Source organism: Rhinatrema bivittatum, chromosome 12 (genome assembly GCF_901001135.1).
Source record: "Rhinatrema bivittatum chromosome 12, aRhiBiv1.1, whole genome shotgun sequence".
NCBI lineage: Eukaryota > Metazoa > Chordata > Amphibia > Gymnophiona > Rhinatrematidae > Rhinatrema > Rhinatrema bivittatum.
Window position 1 is genome coordinate 55,708,124 of NC_042626.1, and position 19,874 is coordinate 55,727,997.

Genomic DNA, 19,874 nt, shown 5'->3' on the forward strand with positions numbered 1-19,874 from the left:
TGTACACTCTGGCCACTCACCCATGCTGGTCACTGGCACCTCCACAACCTCATTCACTGGGGTCTCCACAGTGCCAACCTCTGGTCTCTCCATGGCATCTCTCACTTGCTTTTCCGTGCACTCTCTCTCTGGGCTTCTCACGGGAGTTCTCTCTGGACTCCTGATAGTGTTTGAGCACTTTTGAAATTCTTTGCTCCCAACCCCTAATCTTGCTCCAATATATGAAAAAGTGTTCCTTGCCAAATTTCAGCTCAATTGAACTATTTTAAGCTGACGCCTAAAGGCCTTAAAGTTTCAAATTTTACCAAAAATTAGTATTTAACAGCGATTAGGCATGATCAGCTTCTTAAATTCCAGAAAGTGTGGGCACCCTATGTTAGGGGGAATCTCAAGGAGTGACAGCTCGATAGCTTTACCATTGTAGTTATGGCAGTTTTAGGTACAATAGAGACCATATAAGAGGAGCCCTACCCTTTTCTTTCTATGACAATTTAGTTACACACCCATGGTTTTTATACAGGGTCCACATTATCCCTCGTGATTAGGATCAGAAAGGAATACAGGCAGAGCTGGGGGGGGGGGGGAGGGAGGGGCAAGGGTGGGATGCGGTTCTGAAGGGAAATAATTCTGAAGCTTACATTAGAGTTTTCATAGTTTTTTTATTTATCACTTTGTTTACCACTCAGTTTTATAACATCAAGTTGCTGACAGATAATACGATCCTGTTGATACATGATCATCCTTTGACACATACTGAAGCAGCTGTATGGTAACAGCCCAGAGGCCGACACACTTTTTGACATTGCGTTTACCTGACGGGTTCTCTGTAACCCTCTGGCTTTGAAGGATTCTCTGATAGTCATTGGATGTAAATATTGTGTTCTTTTCATTGAAAAATGTATGTTATTCTGAACACTGTTATCTTTTGTATTATGAAGTGATGTTTCAACTTTTGTATAACATTTAGTACTAATAAAAACACAAATTACAAAAAAAAAAAAATTAGTATTTAAAACTTTTATATTTCATTTTCAAATGTTTGGGAAAATAATAGTCAAGCATAATCAAAAGAATTTTATTTATAACTATTTTCTTCATACAGTTATTTACATGAAATAAAAGTTAGCCAAGATACTGAGCAAAAATTGAAACCAAAAGAAAAATACATATTTCACAAAACACCACCTAAGGTGGAAATAATAAAAATGTAATAAGATACCAGATTTTACTGCTTCATTAGGCCAGATTTGGTAGCATCTGGGTACTTTTTTCTGTGTTTAAAACAATCTGCACAAGGTATTGCTTTTCTTTTTCATTCTTGGTCAGAATGTTCTGAGATTCTTGGATTAGCTTTATTCCTCTCTCAGCCACGTCATTAACCTCTACAGTGCTTTTCAATGTTTCCAACCCACGTTGGAAGTTGACATCTTTCCAAGTAGATGGGCAGGTTTTTTGGTTTGGTTTTTTTTTGGTTTTTTTTTAGAAAAGTTGTGTTTACTGAAAATCTTGAGAAGCACATCTTCGATTCTGCGGAAACAAAATCATAAGTGTTTTTCTCTTAAACTGTTGAGGTCTTCACTACTAACAATGTATCACTTTATTTTCTGCATCGCTGTCTTCTGTAGTCATAGTAGCCAATTTTTTGCTTAATATCTAGTGGAACTTCAAAGAATGCGAATGCCACAGTTTCTGGTGATAGAAACCATAAATGGTTTGCAAATTTTTTCATGGCAGTACTACTAATTTTTGGATTTATGTCCTTATACTTTTTTTATTTATTTATTTAGCATTTTTTTATATACCGAGGTATAGCAGAGTTGCCTTCACTCCAGTTTACATTATAACAACCTGTTACATTGAAATTTGATAAATTACATTAAACCGACTGAGAAACTGACATATAAAATTAGTAATTAATACTTGATTAATTTCAGTAAAAAAAAACTAATCTAGATACAGAGTATGATAAAGATGATAAAAAGTTTAACAAAATCAATATTTTTTTTATATTGAAGTCAAACTTCAGGGCCTTTGGGGGCCATTTTATTATCTGATTGAGCTGAAGTTTTACACAGAGTACTTTTACACAGATTGGAGATGACAAATATTTCAGTTCACAAAATCATATACAACCAAGGACCAAACTATTGGGCACCCTACAGTGTCTTCCTCGGGACCTCCTGTAGCACTGACATCCAACTTCTCAAGACTGCCTCCCCCTAGGCAGTTTGTGGTGGCCCCTGCAGGGCTCTCTGTGACCCCTCTCTCAGGGTTCTTCACAGCCCCTTTTGCTGGGCTTCTCACGAGAGCAATCTCTGGACTCCTGGTAGTGTTTGGGCAGTCTACAGGATCTTCCTCAGGACAACTTGTAGCACCAATCTCAGGCTGTTACCATGACTTAGTCAACTCTCCGGACCCTGCTGCCAGCCACATTCAGTTCCTCCATGAGCTGTTGGTACTCCTTGCAGCCCATCTAGGCATTCACTCTCTTGCCTGGGCTGGGCTCTTGGGAGTGGGTTCCCTTGCTCCATTACCCTGGCTGGCCTTTCCAGCTGCCAAACCTCAAGGCTCAGGTCCTCTCTCTAACCCAGCTCATAGGACTGGGGAACTCCCACTATACAGAAATGCATGCTGTTCTTTCCTTTCAGCTCTCTTGAGGTTTTGCTTCCCCAGTTGCTGCAGTACCCTGACTGCTCCACTTCAGGTTTTCCTGTAGCTGCACTTCTTGAACAGCAGAGTAGAATTCTTGCTGGAAGAGGGCCCCACCCTGTTCCCATTCATCGCACTCACAAGTTCACTCTGGCAGCTTTTCTAGGGCCACACCCTGCTCAGCACAGCCCTGCTGCACCAGTGTTCCTTCTTCTTTTTTTCAAGGGAAAAAAAAAAAAGCAAAAAAAAAAAAGCCTGCATAACCAGCATTGTCTATATCACTTTAAATCCCTATCTATCTCCAACCGGGCTTCTCCTGTTAGCCGGTACAAACCTACCACTTCCTGGCTGTCCCTGCAACCAGGACCACTCAAAGTTTCCTCTCTACTTGAAATTTTTAAACTTTGTTTTTTTTTTTCTTCAGTGCAGCTTCTGAGCTACACCCTTTTAACAAGCCACAGTGCTCTGTGCACCCCTGTGCTCTGTACTTTGTTTTAGGGCCACAGCCCTCCTGTGTTCTGTACTACGTTTAGAACCACAGGTCCTCTTCACAACTCTCTGTACTCCCAACATTTTCTTGGAGGCTAGGGTTTTTTTTTCTGTACAAAGCTATAGAAAAAGTCCCATGCATGACAATATTTGGGGACAAGCAATGGTTTCCACAGGCCTGGAGACAAATTAGGCTGATTCCAGCCTTTCTTAAAAGAGCATATCATTATTACAGCTTCAGACATGCACAACTGTAGACTGTCTTCCCTTCAGAACAGTGTACTCTTTACTTACAGTTCAGTACTGCTGCCTTCAGCTTTGTCTCAGCTCAGTGTTTGGACTGTGTTACATTTTGCTTCACCAGTTGCTGCAGTACCCTGACTGCTCCACTTCAGATTTTCCTGTGGCTGCACTCCTTGAATGGCAGAGTAGATTGCTTGCTGGAAGAGGGCCCTACCCTGTTCCTATTCAAACGGAAAATGTCATAATGCCTCTGTATTGCTCCATGGTGAGACTGCACCTTGAATACTGTGTACAATTCTGGTCGCCGCATCTCAAAAAAGATACAGTTGCGATGGAGAAGGTACAGAGAAGGGCAACCAAAATGATAAAGGGGATGGAACAGCTCCCATATGAGGAAAGGCTGAAGAGGTTAGGGCTGTTCAGCTTAGAGAAGAGACGGCTGAGGGGGGGATATGATAGAGGTCTTGAACGAGTAGATGTGAATCGATTTTTTACACTTTCGGATAATAGAAGGACTAGGGAGCATTCCATGAAGTTAGCAAGTAGCACATTTAAGATTAATCGGCGAAAATTCTTCTTTTTCACTCAACGCACAAAAAAGCTCTGGAATTTGTTGCCAGAGGATGTGGTTAGTGCAGTTAGTGAAGCTGGGTTCAAAAACGTTTCGGATAAGTTATTGGAAGAGAAGTCCATTAACTGCTATTAATCAAGTTTTCTTAGGGAATAGCTACTGCTATTAATTGCATTAGTAGCATGGGATCTTCTTGGTGTTTGGGTAATTGCCAGGTTCTTGTGGCCTGGTTGGCCTCTGTTGGAAGCAGGATGCTGGGCTCGATGGACCCTTGGTCTGACCCAGGATGACAAGATCTTATGTTCTTACAGGAGCTGCCTTCCTCCTGAGACCTGGGCCTGGTCTGGTTATCCCCACCTGGATCCCAGCTCTTATTCCCCAGGCTCTGGCTATACCCTTCAAGCCCCACCTGCCCTGCAGGATCCCACCCACAGAGCATACTCTCCTTAGTGGATTTAAAGTGGACAAGGCATCTAGCCTGTGCCTGTGGAAGGATTCCAAATTCTTGTGATCAGTGTAGATCGTGGTCTTGTGTTCGACCCCTTTTAGGAGACACTGCCATTTTTCCAGTGTCTGTGAACTTCTTGTGGTGAAACTATCTCCAATCATGTAATTCCTCTCAGCCAGAGAGAACTTCCTAGAGAAGGAGGAACATGGCAGGACCAACTTTGGTCAATGTGTTGACTGAGGACAGCCTCTACCCCCAAGGGTAGAGGCATCTACCTCCAGAACAAAGTGGCAATCTGGGTCTGGGTGCTGTAAACAAGGTCCTTTACAGAAGGTTTGTTTGAGAACCTGAAAGGCATTAATGGCTTCTGTGGACCAACATCAAGGTTCTGCATCCTTCCTGGTCAAGAACAGTGAGTGGGGCTGTGAAGGTTGAGTATCCAGGAATGAACTGGCAGTAGTAATTAGCAAATCATAGAAAGCATTGTAGAGCCTGCAGACCAACCAATTGGGGCCAGTCTAGGATGGTTTTCTGTTTTGCAGGATCCATATGGAAACCAGTCCAGGAAATGATGTAGCCCAAAAAGGGAAGCTGCTCTCGCTCAGAAAGACATTTCTCAAGTTTTGCATACAAGTGATAGTCTCAGAGCCACTATAGCACTTGTTTAACATGCTCTTGGTGCAGAGTCAGGGACTGAGAATAAACGAGTATGTCAAGGTAGACCACTATGTGGTAGTACAAGAGGTCTCGGAAAATTTCATTTACCATATTCTGAAATACTGCTAGGGCATTGCAGAGTCTGAAGGGCATGACGAGGTACTCAATATCCATCTCTCATGTTGAACGTGGATTTCCACTCAAATCCCTCCCTGATACGAATGAGATTGTATACTCCCTGTAGATCCGTCTTGGTGAAGATCTTGGCCTCCTCTTGCAGGTGATCAAAAAGCTCTGAGATGTAAAGTAATGGATATCAGTTCTTCTTTGTGATGGCATTGAGGCCCCTGTAATCAATAGAGGGCCTAAGATTACCATCCTTCTAGACCACAAAGAAAAAACCTGCTCCAGTGGGGGAAGCAGATAGTCTATTAAAGACCATTGCCAAGATTTCCTCGATATACTGACTCATGGCCTCAGTCTCTGGGACAGATAATGGGTAGATCCTACCCCCTGGGGGCATTTTGGAAGAAGGCCTACACCACAGTTGTAGGAGCGATGTGGAGGCAAAGTTTCAGCCCGCTGCTTAGAAAACACATTGGAGAAGTCAGCATACCGTGGTAGTAGCCCCGGTAAGGGGGCAGCCAACGTCAGACAGGGCAATGGGGGAATAGCGGTGAGACAAGAAGTGAAACAGGTGGGGACCCATTGTGCCAATTCCAAAGAGTTCCAGTCAAATTACTGGCTGATGCCGTTGAAACCAGGACAGGCCCAAGATAATTGGATTTATGGCTTAAGGGATTACATGAAAAGCAATGGTTTCTTTATGAAGAAGACCAGTGTACTGTGTTCTTATTTTGTATGTTTGTTGTGAGCTGCCCTGAATATGGGCGGCATACAAATACATTTAACCATAAAGTTGAATTGACAGTTCCTCTCTTGGTTATGGTTAAATTTGTATTTCAGTCACAAAAGGTGCAGAAACGTTGTATAGTCCATATAGGATTTCAAAAAAGATTTTTGATTTTTTATATATAGTGCGGCAACTCCACTGTTAACATCACACTTTGTTATCAGCGTTATTCAATGGGTCCCCCGACATGGTCCCGTGTTTCGCCGAGGCTGCGTCGGGAGGGACAGTGAACTCAAATCAACAGCTTCTGAAAATAAAGTATACAAAATGGACTATATAAATAGATGAACCATGGACCAACCAAGATTAAATATAGATTTTAAAATGTGTTTACATACTATAGCATGTCCTCATGAGATTTGACAGGGAGCGCGTCTATACATAGAAACCAAGGGGATTTAACAATGTAAAAAGGAGCGAACATGAATGAACCAATCAGCTTGCTTCAGGGAACAGCCAATCAATAGCCAAGCTGGACAGAGCCAATCAAAATTAAGTAAAGTAAGTCCATTCCAGTTCTTTGTGTAAGTCATGGGGTGTGTCACAGTATTTAAAATGTATATCCACCTCTGTTCTTTACATATCAAATATTCAGAAAAATTACCCCCTCGACTCGGGGGGGGGGGGTGTAACAACTTCTAAAACAAAAAAGAATAAATAAATCAGATAATGTGTGTGACAATTGAACCCAATGGTCAACCAGTGGTGCATTTTCACGCAACTTCTTAATGTTGGATCTGTGCTCAATGATTCTTGTTTTTATCATTCTTACAGTCTTGCCCACACAGTTTCTTACACGGGCATCGGATAATGTAAATCACCCCGACTGAATTGCAATCTGAAAAATACCTTAAATGATAAATCTTTCCAGAGCCTGGAAGACATTGTTCCGTATGCCCATACACTGATACTATGTCCGCAAGGTTTAAGGAACCCACCTGGCCGGCCGATAGTCTCGGGAATTGGCTCTATTCTGGAACCCCTGTCTCGGTTTGTAGACATTTTTAAAGCCTTCTGTTCCCCTCATTAAGTCCTATATATGTGACTCGTCGCATCTAATTACTATTCTGAATGAGTTGAATATTCCACCAGCCCCTTGTTATCTTGTTACATTAGATATAGTTTCTCTATATTCTAATATACTCCAAGAGGAGGCTTTGAGAATAATTAAAAATACGCTTAATACACATTCTGGTCCTGAGCGTATACCGACCTTTTTGATGCAGTTAGCTAGATTAGCTATTACACAAAATTATTTTCGGTTTGACAAAACATATTACAAAACAGGTGCAAGGCACTGCCATGGGTGCCACCATGGCCCCCGAGTCTGGCTTGTCTATATGTTGCAGACTTTGAGGAGTCACATACTTATCCTTCTGAATGGTCTGCTTTTCTGCATTTATGGCCGAGGTTTATTGATGACATTTTCATAATTTGGTTGGGTACAGATATACAGTTTTATATGTTCCTTGATTGGTTAAATCAATGTAATACAAATTTACAGTTTAATTTTAATATCCATACATCTCAAGTTTCTTTCTTGGATCTTCTCATATCATTTGATAATGTTAATTTTTCAACTACTATTTTTAGAAAAGACACAGACCGGAATACATTACTTTGTTTTGATAGTTGTCATCCTAGGGCTCTTAGGAATAACATACCCACGGGTCAATTCCTGAGATTACGGTGGCTCTGTTCCTCAAAACCGGAGTTCATTGCAAAAGCTGAGGAGATGATGATCCGGTTTTATGAGAGAGGGTACCTGAGTAAGGTTTTGAAAAAAAGCTTTTAAAAGAGCCCTTTACATGAATAGGGATTTATTATTTTGGCCACAAGTTCGTTCTACTGATATTACAGTCAATTGTATATTACCCTTCTCCACCTTGAGTAAATCAATAACCGATATTATTCGGAGACATTGGAATTCATTAGCATTGGAAGATGTGTTTCAGAGTGCGTTACGGTTTACATTTCGGAGGGAGAAAAATTTACGTGACATGTTAACACTCTGATTTAGATACATTAGATAGGAGCTGTCATCCTATTGGAGAACAAACCTTGCAGACATTGTTCCGTATGCCCATACACTTATACTATGTATTCCTTTGAACATCCAGGCTCTGGAAAGATTTATGATTTAAGGCATTTTTCAGATTGCAATTCAGTCGGGGTGATTTACATTATCTGATGTCCATGTAAGAAACTGTATGTGGGCAAGACTGTAAGAATGATAAAAACAAGAATCATTGAGCACAGGTCCAACATTAAGTTGCTGCGTGAAAATGCACCACTGGTTGACCATTGGGTTCAATTGTCACACACATTATCTGATTTATTCTTTTTTGTTTTAGAAGTTGTTACCCTCCCGAGTCGAGGGGTAATTTTTCTGAATATTTGATATGTAAAGAACAGAGCTGGATATACATTTTAAATACTGTGACACCCCATGACTTACTTTACTTAATTTTGATTGGCTCTGTCCAGCTTGGCTCATTCATGTTCGCGCCTTTTCACATTGTTAAATACCCTTGGTTTCTATGTTTAGACGCGCTCCTTGTCAAATCTCGTGAGGACATGCTATGGTATGTAAACATTTTAAATTCTATATTTAATCTTGGTTGGTCCATGGTTCATCTATTTATATAGTCCATTTTGTATACTTTATTTTCAGAAACTCTTGATTTGAGTTCACTGTCCCTCCCGACGCAGCCTCGGCGAAACACGGGACCGTGTCGGGGGACCCATTGAATAACGCTGATAAAGTGTGATGTTAACAGTGGAGTTGCCGCACTATATATAAAAAATAAAAAGTCTTTTTTGAATGCCTATATGGACTATACAATGTTTCTGCACTTTTTGTGACTGAAATATATTCTAAGTGCAGTTTGGCTCTGGTGTCGTTTTGAATAAATTTATTTGTATGCCAGACTTGGCTTGGAAGAGGGTCCCCATAGACTGAAGAAGTAATTACTGGATGTTTTAGGATGACTGAAAGGATCTGATACTGTCAGACCAAGGCTTGATCAATAAAGTTCCCATCTACACCTGAATCTAGGAATGACTGATCCAAATTGGCCATGTTTGGTAGAGATAGAGACTGGAACCAATAGTTGGAGGGAGGAGAGTTTCTGTCTTAGGGTTGCCTCTTCGATCAACTCTAGGCGTGGGAGTTTTCAGATTTTTCCAGACATTGGGATGCCATATGCCCATGATCCACAAATTATAAAAACATAAGTCCATCTGGCAAAATCTGGACTCTGTCCAGCTGCATTGGTTCATCTGGAGTCTTGGATTCCATAGAGGGAATCTGGACAAGATGATGCTGAAAGTGAGGGGTCAGGGCTACCAGGCGATGGGTAGTCTTATTCTCCAAGGCCCTTTTTTGGACGTGGCGATCAATGTGACCAGCCAATTAGATCAATGTGTCCAGTGACGTGGGAATGCAGCAGCTAGCCAGCTCATTTTTTATTTTGCCCGAAAGGCCTTACCAAAATATGGCAGTGAGATTGTCTGCTCCCCAGTGCAGTTCAGCTGCGACAGTGTGAAATTGGATAGCATATTCTCCAAGGGTTCAGGAGCCCTGCCAAATCCAGAGTAACTCAGCTGCCAAAGAAGATGTCCAACCTCACTCCTTGAAAACAAGCCGGAACTGCTGAAGAAAATCTGGAGAAGTAGATTGTTGTGCTCCCATAAAAGTAAAGCCCATACTAAGGTGCTGCCATCCAGCAGTGACAAGATGTAGGTGACCTTGGAACTGTCTGTGGGTAAGCGAGTGGACCGCAGCTCAAAATGCATGCAGCATTCTTTGGGATCCCCATGTTAGTTCTTGTACGCATAGTTCCTGTTCCATGTAAAGGAACTGCCGAATAGTCACAAGTTATATGTAAACCGATACGATGTGCAAACGGTTGTCTGTATATAAAAAAACAAACAAATAAATAAATAAATAAATAACATGAAGGTGCTGGTAGCTGTGGGACCAGCCTATGAGAGGAGGAGCAAGAAGGGAGGCAGAACCACTGGAGATAGAGACACTGGAGGCAGAGCCAGTGCAGGGGGTCAGGGCATTCATATGGAGCGTGAGTCTTCCCAGTACTGCTGTTACCTGGTTAAGAATCCCTTGCTGTTTTTGGTCACGTTGAGCCAGGCCTGGTATAGCCTGGAGTTATTCAGGTCCGCTGAGTCCATGGCCACAGCAATCTTTAAGATTTGTGGACCCTTACTGCTGTGGCAAGATTGGCTCAACCTATGGAGTAGGCCCCATAGGCTCTCGCTGACAGCTGGCAGAACTATGCAGAGAAGAGACTGACTAGGAGCTTCACCCACAGCAACCACTTTCCCCTTGGGTTAAGCGCTTGGGTACCTGGCTATAGCGTAGATCCAGAGCCAGTCAAGGGCAGGTGGCTAGCAAGAATGGTCAGTGTTCAGGCAAGGGTCCGAGGCAGGCAGCAACAAGAATGGTCAGTGTTCATGCGAGAGTCAGAACCAGAAGTCAGTCCAAGGGGAGACTAGAAGAGGCTGGGCTGGAACGATGAGGCAATGCTGCAAACAGGAAACCAGAGCAGTAACACAGTGTAGCCAAACAGATGCTGAGGCAAGGAGGGAAAGTCCAGGGAAGCCCTAAACAGGGCTGAGGCACTGAATTCTGTGGGTGTCATGGGCATTTTCACGCCACAGCCCCTTTAACTAGTGCACGATCTGGTGCATGCACACCTAGGGAGGATCTGAGGAGTGGCAATGATGGTGGCATCCTGTCATGAGCTCATGGCCAGCTGGTGGCATCTGGGTAAGTCCAGCAGCTTGCAGGCCCTTCCCACAAAACTGCAATCCTAACACCAGTGATGTGTCAAACAGGTATTTTAGTGGACCCGCCAGCTTAGCTCTGATCTGAGCTCCCTTAGTATCTATCCTGAGATGGACCCCATCCAACTCCATGGCCTTGTGCACTTTCAGTTTTCCAATCTCTTCCCAATCTCTTCTGTAAACAGGATTGTGTCTACCCCACTTCCATCTCTGTTCTTATCCACTAGCAACAGTCCTTCTCTAGGGTCTTCTTTAGTGAACCCCGAACTGATTTATTTAATATTTGTTTCTTCATCTTTCTCCACACATTGCCCCTTGTCACCTTGCAATTGCATCCAAATCATAACAGCATATGCAAATGTACTCTTTTTATACAGATACTGTGCCATCCTAATTTGATGGGCTGTAATTTTGGCTATTAATGCTGCTCCTTGGAATGAACATTGTCCAATAGTGTCCAGTATTCATGAGTCTTTCCCTAAAGGAGTATATTTTAGTTTTGTCTTTTTCATAGACAATTCTGATTACAGTATCACGAGGAAGCTGAACTCTCTCATGGCTGGAACATTTGTTGCTGCTGGCGGTCTTGAGTAAGATGTTTTCCATATTTTCTGTTGTACCTTCAAAACAGCATCATGCGTGGGCAATGCTTTATGTTGTTTTGGTGGTTGTATAAAACTCAGTATGCCTTGTAAGTCTTATTTCCTAAGCATCCTCTTCTAAACTAAAAGTTGGTCTCTGACACTCCTCGTCAAAAATATGAATATGTGGAGTCTTCTAGAGGTGTTCAGACTCAACTATTCATGTGTTGAATCCTGAAAATGGGGGCTGGAGAGGGCACATCTGACTATGATAAAAGGAGTCATCTGAATTTGAAGATTCATCAGATATCTCTATGGACAAAGTCTTATAAGATTTGTGTTCCCTCTAGGTTTTTCAACCAGCTCCTGAAAGCTAGAAAGAATCTAGATTGTAGATCTTTTCTTAGTTTTTTCAATACAAGCCATATTGTGGTTTCCTGATCTTTAGGTAAAATTGGACTATATTATTTATAGAGAAAGTCCATCCATAACTTCTGAACAAATGCATAACATTCCTGAACTGATTCCTTTGGAAAAATGTCTGCCAGTAGAACTGGTACAGGCCTTCGTTCAGGCTCTAGTAAAAGTGAAGTCACACTACCTGAAGACTGAATATGCTTTGTTTTCTTGTAATTTATATTTCTTCAAAAGTCCTAGCAGGTGAGGATTGAGCTCCTGTTCTTTTGCTTTGGAACTTGAAGTCATACAATTATTATAATCGGCGAGTGGAAACGCCTATGCATCAGTGACTCAGAGTATTGATGCTTCAGCACTGGTGAATGTTTGCGCCAAGGCTCTGGTGCTGATGCTTCTGTGTTGGAGAGCATGTGCACTTACTTCCCAGTGCAGGTGATGTTTCATATTAATGTGCTGGCACTAGCTCCTTTTTGGCGCTGTGGACTCTGAGCAGAGCTTTCTTGGGTGAGTTGTAATGACTACTGCTGCAGATAAATGGCTGACCTGGTGACAATTTTTCACTGGTCCCAGTTGCTCCTACTTTAAATATAGCCCTCTATAAATGAGCACTCCTGGGGCCATCCATGCACAGGGGCCAGAACCAGAAAAATCATATTCTGCTCCTAAGCACAACAAAGTGAGTGCAGATCAAAAATGGACATTTTGTGTTTCCTTCCATGACACTTTCTAAAAGGTCTTTCCTGACATTTCAAAGAATGGGGTGATGCAAGGAGAGAAGATAATCCCGAACATTCACTGAAGCAGTCAAAATAAGACTGAGCAGACTTGCACACAAGAATGCCCACCCCGACTCGGCAAAGAGGACTAGAACTTTTTGAGCTTGGAGAAACAAATGACCCGATTCGGTCCTGCATGACATCACCCAGCTTATGTAGCTGTTTGGGATGCTTGTCCACAGAGAACACAGTTTCTCTTCAGCTTGGTGCTTAGCGTGAGGGGACGCTGGCCTTTTTGCTTTAGCTACTGAAGTCTCAACTGATTGGAGCAAGAAAATGAACAGAGGGATGAGGAGAGCTCAAATTGTGTGTGAAACTGCAGAACGTTATGGCCTTGGGAGACATTTGGACAGAGGCTGTCAGGTGCATTAATCAACAGTCCCAAATAAGTGAGGAAACTATCATGGAGATCTGCTAAAGACATCATTTGAAGCCTGATTTCTTGTCCACCCACTGGCAACAGAACCAAAGCTAAGTAATTCCATGCTCACAACTTTAAACAATTTTTGAAATCTCACAGCAGCAGAGATAATTTCTAAGTAGAAAAACTGCAAGCAAAAAACTTTTAATGAACAGCTGAGGAGGTAAAAAGGAAGCTTTCTACATGAGCAGAAAAAATAAAGACAGACTTGCATACCAGTGGCATGTGCATGTTCAGAAAAACTAATTTTTGGTTTTTCTGAGCTCAGTGCCATTAGATGATGCCCCACTTGTATGGATGATTACTGTCCTGTATGTCCATGGAAAAACACCTACTGAAAGTGGAAGAACCTTAGCTGGACAGACTGAAAGGGCCAACTTGAGCTTTATTTGCTATCATCTATGTTACTAAATTAGAAGTATAGTCAATAACTGGGCAGACTAAATGGACTCATTATGGTTGATCACCACACTCCTCATTCCTCTTTCCAGATAAGCACTAGACCAAATACAGATCCCTGAGGCTATCCACTGAGAAGAGTGCCCATTAAATCCTATGGTGTTTGCTGTTTTTTCAACCAGTTTGTAATCCACAAAAGTATATTGCCTATCCCATGATGTTTTAGTTTTCTTAGAAGCATCTCATGGGGGGCCTATTTTCAAACGCCTTCTGAAAATCCAAATACACATCTATTGGTTCACCTTAACCCCTTCAAAAAATGTAGTAGATTTTGTGAGGCAAGACTTCCCTTGGATAAGTCCAGGCTGGCTCCCATTAAATCATGTCTATATGTTCTGTGATTCTTTTCTTTAGAATAGTTTCCACAACTCTTCTCCACCATGAAGTCATGCTCACCCGTCTATATACTTTCCTATATCATCCCTGATATTTAAAAAGGGCTCCAAAGTTACATTGGCCACCTTCCAGTCTTCAAATAGAATGGATAATTTTAATGATAAAAGTTACAAATTATTAGTAATAGATCTGAAATTTGATTTTTTAGTTCCTTCAGAATCTTAGGATGTATACCCTTTGGGGCAGGTGATTTGCTACTGGAGAAATTACGCACCTGATAATTTTGTTTTCCTTAGTGCAGACATATGGACTCAATGGATTGTGCTCCCCTGCCAGCAGACAGTCAGGTTTCAAAGCAGACATCACCCTCAGTACATCCTTGCAGTGACCTCAGCCCTTCAAGTCTTCTCTTCAAAAGCCACTGTGAACATACTATTGAAAAGACAATTAAAAACAGATAACCACAACTGTACGCAACCAAACGCTGAACCCCAGTAAGATTATAGAGGCCCTGATCTAGGGACTGGCTGAGTGCTTACCCGTAATCTCTTGGAACAGATATCCACTCCATGGGAAAGTCCTTGTCACCATTCTTGAGCAGCATGCTGACTCCATCTATCATAAGAACATAAGAAAATGCCATACTGGGTCAGACCAAGGGTCCATCAAGCCCAGCATCCTGTTTCCAACAGTGGCCAATCCAGGCCATAAGAACCTGGCAATTACCCAAAAACTAAGTCTATTCCATGTTACCATTGCTAATGGCAGTGGCTATTCTCTAAGTGAACTTAATAGCAGGTAATGGACTTCTCCTCTAAGAACTTATCCAATCCTTTTTTAAACACAGCTATACTAACTGCATTAACTACATCCTCTGGCAACAAATTCCAGAGTTTAATTGTGAGTTGAGTAAAAAAGAACTTTCTCCGATTAGTTTTAAATGTGCCCCATGCTAACTTCATGGAGCGATACAGAGGCAGTATGACATTTTCCGTTTTATTCACCATTCCCTTTCTAATAATTCCCATCATTCTGTTTGCTTTTTTGACTGCCGCAGCACACTGTACCGACGATTTCAACGTGTTATCCACTATGACACCTAGATCTCTTTCTTGGGTTGTAGCACCTAATATGGAACCCAACATTATGTAATTATAGCATGGGTTATTTTTCCCTATATGCATCACCTTGCACTTATCCACATTAAATTTCATCTGCCATTTGGATGCCCAATTTTCCAGTCTCACAAGGTCTTCCTGCAATTTATCACAATCTGCTTGTGATTTAACTACTCTGAACAATTTTGTGTCATCTGCAAATTTGATTATCTCACTCGTCGTATTTCTTTCCAGATCATTTATAAATTTATTGAAAAGTAAGGGTCCCAATACAGATCCCTGAGGCACTCCACTGTCCACTCCCTTCCACTGAGAAAATTGCCCATTTAATCCTACTCTCTGTTTCCTGTCTTTTAGCCAGTTTGCAATCCACGAAAGGACATCGCCACCTATCCCATGACTTTTTACTTTTCCTAGAAGCCTCTCATGAGGAACTTTGTCAAACGCCTTCTGAAAATCCAAGTATACTATATCTACCGGTTCACCTTTATCCACGTTTATTAACTCCTTCAAAAAAGTGAAGCAGATTTGTGAGGCAAGACTTGCCCTGGGTAAAGCCATGCTGACTTTGTTCCATTAAACCATGTCTTTCTATATGTTCTGTGATTTTGATGTTTAGAACATTTTCCACTATTTTTCCTGGCACTGAAGTCAGGCTAACCGGTCTGTAGTTTCCCGGATCGCCCCTGGAGCCCTTTTTAAATATTGGGGTTACATTTGCTATCCTCCAGTCTTCAGGTACAATGGATGATTTTAATGATAAGTTACAAATTTTTACTAATAGGTCTGAAATTTAATTTTTTAGTTCCTTCAGAACTCTGGGGCGTATACCATCCGGTCCAGGTGATTTACTACTCTTCAGTTTGTCAATCAGGCCTACCACATCTTCTAGGTTCACCGTGATTTGATTCAGTCCATCTGAATCATTGCCCATGAAAACCTTCTCCATTATGGGTATCTCCCCAACATCCTCTTCAGTAAACACCGAAGCAAAGAAATCATTTAATCTTTCTGCGATGGCCTTATCTTCTCTAAGTGCCCCTTTAACCCCTCGATCATCTAACGGTCCAACTGACTCCCTCACAGGCTTTCTGCTTCGGATATATTTTAAAAAGTTTTTACTGTGAGTTTTTGCCGCTACAGCCAACTTCTTTTCAAATTCTCTCTTAGCCTGTCTTATCAATGTCTTACATTTAACTTGCCAATGTTTATGCTTTACCCTATTTTCTTCTGTTGGATCCTTCTTCCAATTTTTGAATGAAGATCTTTTGGCTAAAATTGCTTCTTTCACCTCCCCTTTTAACCATGCCAGTAATCGTTTTGCCTTCTTTCCACCTTTCTTAATGAGTGGAATACATCTGGACTGTGCTTCTAGAATGGTATTTTTTAACAATACCATATCAACAATAAGGAAAACAAAGTTATCAGGTAAATAATTTCTCCATTTCCTAGCATGTAGCCAGATGGACTCAGGACCAATGGTATGTACAAAAGCTACTCCCAATTGGGCTGAGAGGCTGTCCGCAATCTAGTTAATATCATCTTTGCAAAGGCTGCGTCTTCTCGGGCCTGTATGTCCAGGTGATAGAACCTGGAGCTGTGTGAGAAGCACGTCGCCACTCGGCTGATGTCGATGGGAGTCAGCAGTCTAGCTTCCCTCCACGAGACTGCCTGAGCCCTGGTGGAATGAGCTTTAACCTGAGCAGGTAATGGCTTTCCTGCCTATAGTCTCCCGTGACCACCTCCTTAATCCAGCAAGTTAGGGTACCCCGTGAAGCTGGTTTGCCCCACTTCTTTCCACTGTAAAGGACAAACAGGCAGTCCGACTTTTTGGATCAGTTCTGAAACTTCCAGAAACCGCATCAAAAGTCTACCAACATGCAAATGACGGAGGAGGCAGTATTCCTCTGCATCCCTGTGCTTATCTAGGGAAGGCAATGAAATGGACCGATTCAAATGAAACAGACTCCCTTGGGCAAGAAGGATGGAACGGTATGAAACTTTAACACTCCTGGAGTCATGCGGAGGAACAGTTCTTGACAATGCCTGCAGTTCAGAGATGCGATGCACTGAGCATATAGCCATCATAACAGTTTTCAAGGTTAATAAATGCAAGGAAAGACTGGGTAGCGGCTGAAAGGAAGGCCCTGCCAAAAATTCTAATACTAGATTAAGATTCCACAAGGGAACCGGCCACCGTAGGGGTGGCCGAAGGTGCTTCAACTCTTTAAGAAAATGGGCCATGACTAGGTGAGCCAACAGAGAGGTTCCATTCACCTCGCCTCTGAAACAGGAAAGAGCCGCTACCTGCACCTTCAAGGAGATAAGGACCCAGCCTTTATTCAAGCCATCCTGCAAAAATTCCAGAATAAGTGGGATTCTGACTGCCCGAGGGGGGACACCACGTTCCTTGCACCAGGCCTCAAATACTCTCCAGACCAGCACACAGAGAACTTCCAAGTGAGGAGTAAGGTGGTAATTACCACCTTAGAGTACCCTCGCTTCATCAGGCGAGCCCTCTTAAAGGCCTGACAGTAAGACAATAGAGTCTGATCCTCATGAAGGACTGGTCCTTGCTGTAGCAGGTCCCTGTGTGGCAGGAGGCACAGGGAGTCTCCACCAGGAGTCTCCGCATGTCTACATACCGTAGATGCCTGGGCCAATCTGGAGCTACTAGTAGGACTAATCCCCTGTGGTGCGCGATTCAGTGAATGATACTGCCCAGCAGGGGCCTCTGAGGGAAGGTATAGCAACTCTTCTAAGCCAGGTCTGAACGAGAGTGGCGATCTTCAGGGACCACGGATCTCTTCAGCGACTGAAGAATCAGGGAACCTTCGCATTGTGAGATGCAGCCAGCAGGTTGATGGACAGGAGGCCCCATTGAATGGTTTTGGCCAACAACACCCACTCTCCTGAATCTAGACTTTCCCTACTTAGAAAGTCTACTGTGATGTCTTTTCCTCTGATGTGTGAGGCTGAGTCTATAGATGTATTTCTGCCCATTTTATAAGGAGGTCTATTTCCTGAGATACCTTCTGGCTCTTGGTTGCTCTCTGCAGTCGATGTAGACTACTGTCATTGCGTTGTCCGACATTATGTGAACCGCTTGACCCTGGAGCCCGTGGCTGAATTGCAAGCACTCCAGCCTCACTGCCCAAGCTTCCAGGCGATTGATGTTCTAGAGGGCCTCTTCCTCCGTCCAACGGCCCTGGGACATAAGTTCAACAGTGAGCTCCCCAGCCCCAGAGACTGGTGTCTGTTGTAAGAACCAGCCAGTTTGTGGAGGGCAGGGACCCCCCTCCCCTACTCACATGAGCCTCCTGCAACCATCCAACCACCACTTGAGTTGAGAGCAGACTCCCATAGATAAGTGGAGCAGAAATCAAATAGTCTTGAGAATGCAGGTTCCAACGTGACAGCAGCAAGAGCTGAAGTGGGCACATGTGCTCTCGTCCACGGCACTACTTCCAAGGTTGCTGCCATCAAACCAAGAACTTTGAGATAGCTCCAGACTGTCAGGTGTATTGTGTTCATCAACTGACACACCTGGGACATCAACTTCCATATCCATGTTGTAGGAAGATCTTGCCCTGCCTGGTCTCGAACCGGACTCCCAGATACTCCAACAACTGGAAGGCTCGAGACTGCTCGTCTAGGTTTACGACCCAACCAAATTCCTGAAGCAAGATGGTCACCCTGTTGGCCACCCGGAGACTTTCTTCCATGGACTTGGCCCAGATCAACCAGCAGTATGGGTGTACCAGGATTCCTTCTCTTCTCCACTTTGCCGTCATGACCAACATAATCTTGGAAAATGTTTTTGGGGCAGTGGTTCGGCCAAAGGGCAGTGCCCAGAATGGATAATGGCAACCCAGCACTGCAAAACATAGGAAGCATTGGTGTTCTTGATGGACTGGAATATGTAGGTAGGCCTTGGATAGGTCCAGGGAGGTTAGGAACTCTCCCAGTTGTACGGCCATTATCACAGAGCATAAGGTTTCCATGCAGAAATGACTCACTCTGTGACGGCCGACACTAGAGGTCCAGGATGGGACAAAAGAAACCTTCCTTCTTGGGTATGATGAAACACCACCCTGTATTTTCCTGGAGCACAGGTACTGGGATTACAGACCTCACCCTGCAGAGCCTTTAAAGAGTAATCTCCACTGCCTGCTTTTTGTGCTGGGAGTGGCGAGACATCATGAATATGTCCAGAGGTGTGCTGCAGAACTCCAGCACATATCCTTCTAGTACCCACTTGTCCGAAATGATCAACCCACTTTTGGTAAAAGAGTCTATCCCCTATCTCCTCATTCCGAAGATGGGTTGGTAAAATTTCATTGGAAGGTTCGGGACGAACCTGAACCCAAATCTGCCCCCTCTTGGGCTGTCTACTATGAAAGGACAGTGTTCTTCCAAAAGGAAGAGACTCTGAAATGTTGCGTTTCTGTAGGGGCGGAAAAATTGAGAGCCCCTGGACCGGCCTCTCATAGGTGAGGGGCACTGCAATTGCTTCCTCATCTTCCAGTACCTGGGGAACTAGAGATTCACCCCATTTACTGGCCAATTTTTCCAATTCATTTCCGAATAGGAGTGATCTTTTAAAGGACATCTTTGAATGGTTGGCCTTGGAGGTTGCGTCGGCTGACCAATTCTGCAGCCATAGCTGTCTTCTGGCCACTACTACTACTGAGGCCACTCCTCTGGCTAAAGTATGGACTAAATCCAAGCCTGCGTCTGCTAAAAAGGCAGCAGGTTCCATAGCCACTCCAAGGTACACGGCCCACTTCCCTATGCTCCAACGGGATCGAGAACATCAGTACGGCACGTCGAGCAAGGAGATCAAGGAAGTCTTAGCGAAACCCCTCTTCTCTGAATGTAAATCTTCTTTGAAAAAAAAAACCCCAAACCAAAACACACTTACCTGGACTTAGTGCTTACCAGCTGAGTCCAGTGTCTCTGGCTGCGGGGGGAGGAAGAGGGCTTTGGC

General features: G+C 43.2%; 1 long non-coding RNA gene across 1 annotated transcript; it reads right to left on the minus strand.

Moving 5' to 3' along the window:
• Positions 1-1,111: 1,111 nt before the first annotated feature.
• LOC115074562 lies at positions 1,112-14,455 on the minus strand. Its single transcript, XR_003852274.1, has 3 exons — positions 14,306-14,455; positions 14,041-14,198; positions 1,112-1,527 (listed from the first exon to the last, which is right to left on the minus strand). It is a non-coding gene; the product is annotated as an uncharacterized LOC115074562 (long non-coding RNA).
• Positions 14,456-19,874: the final 5,419 nt, after the last annotated feature.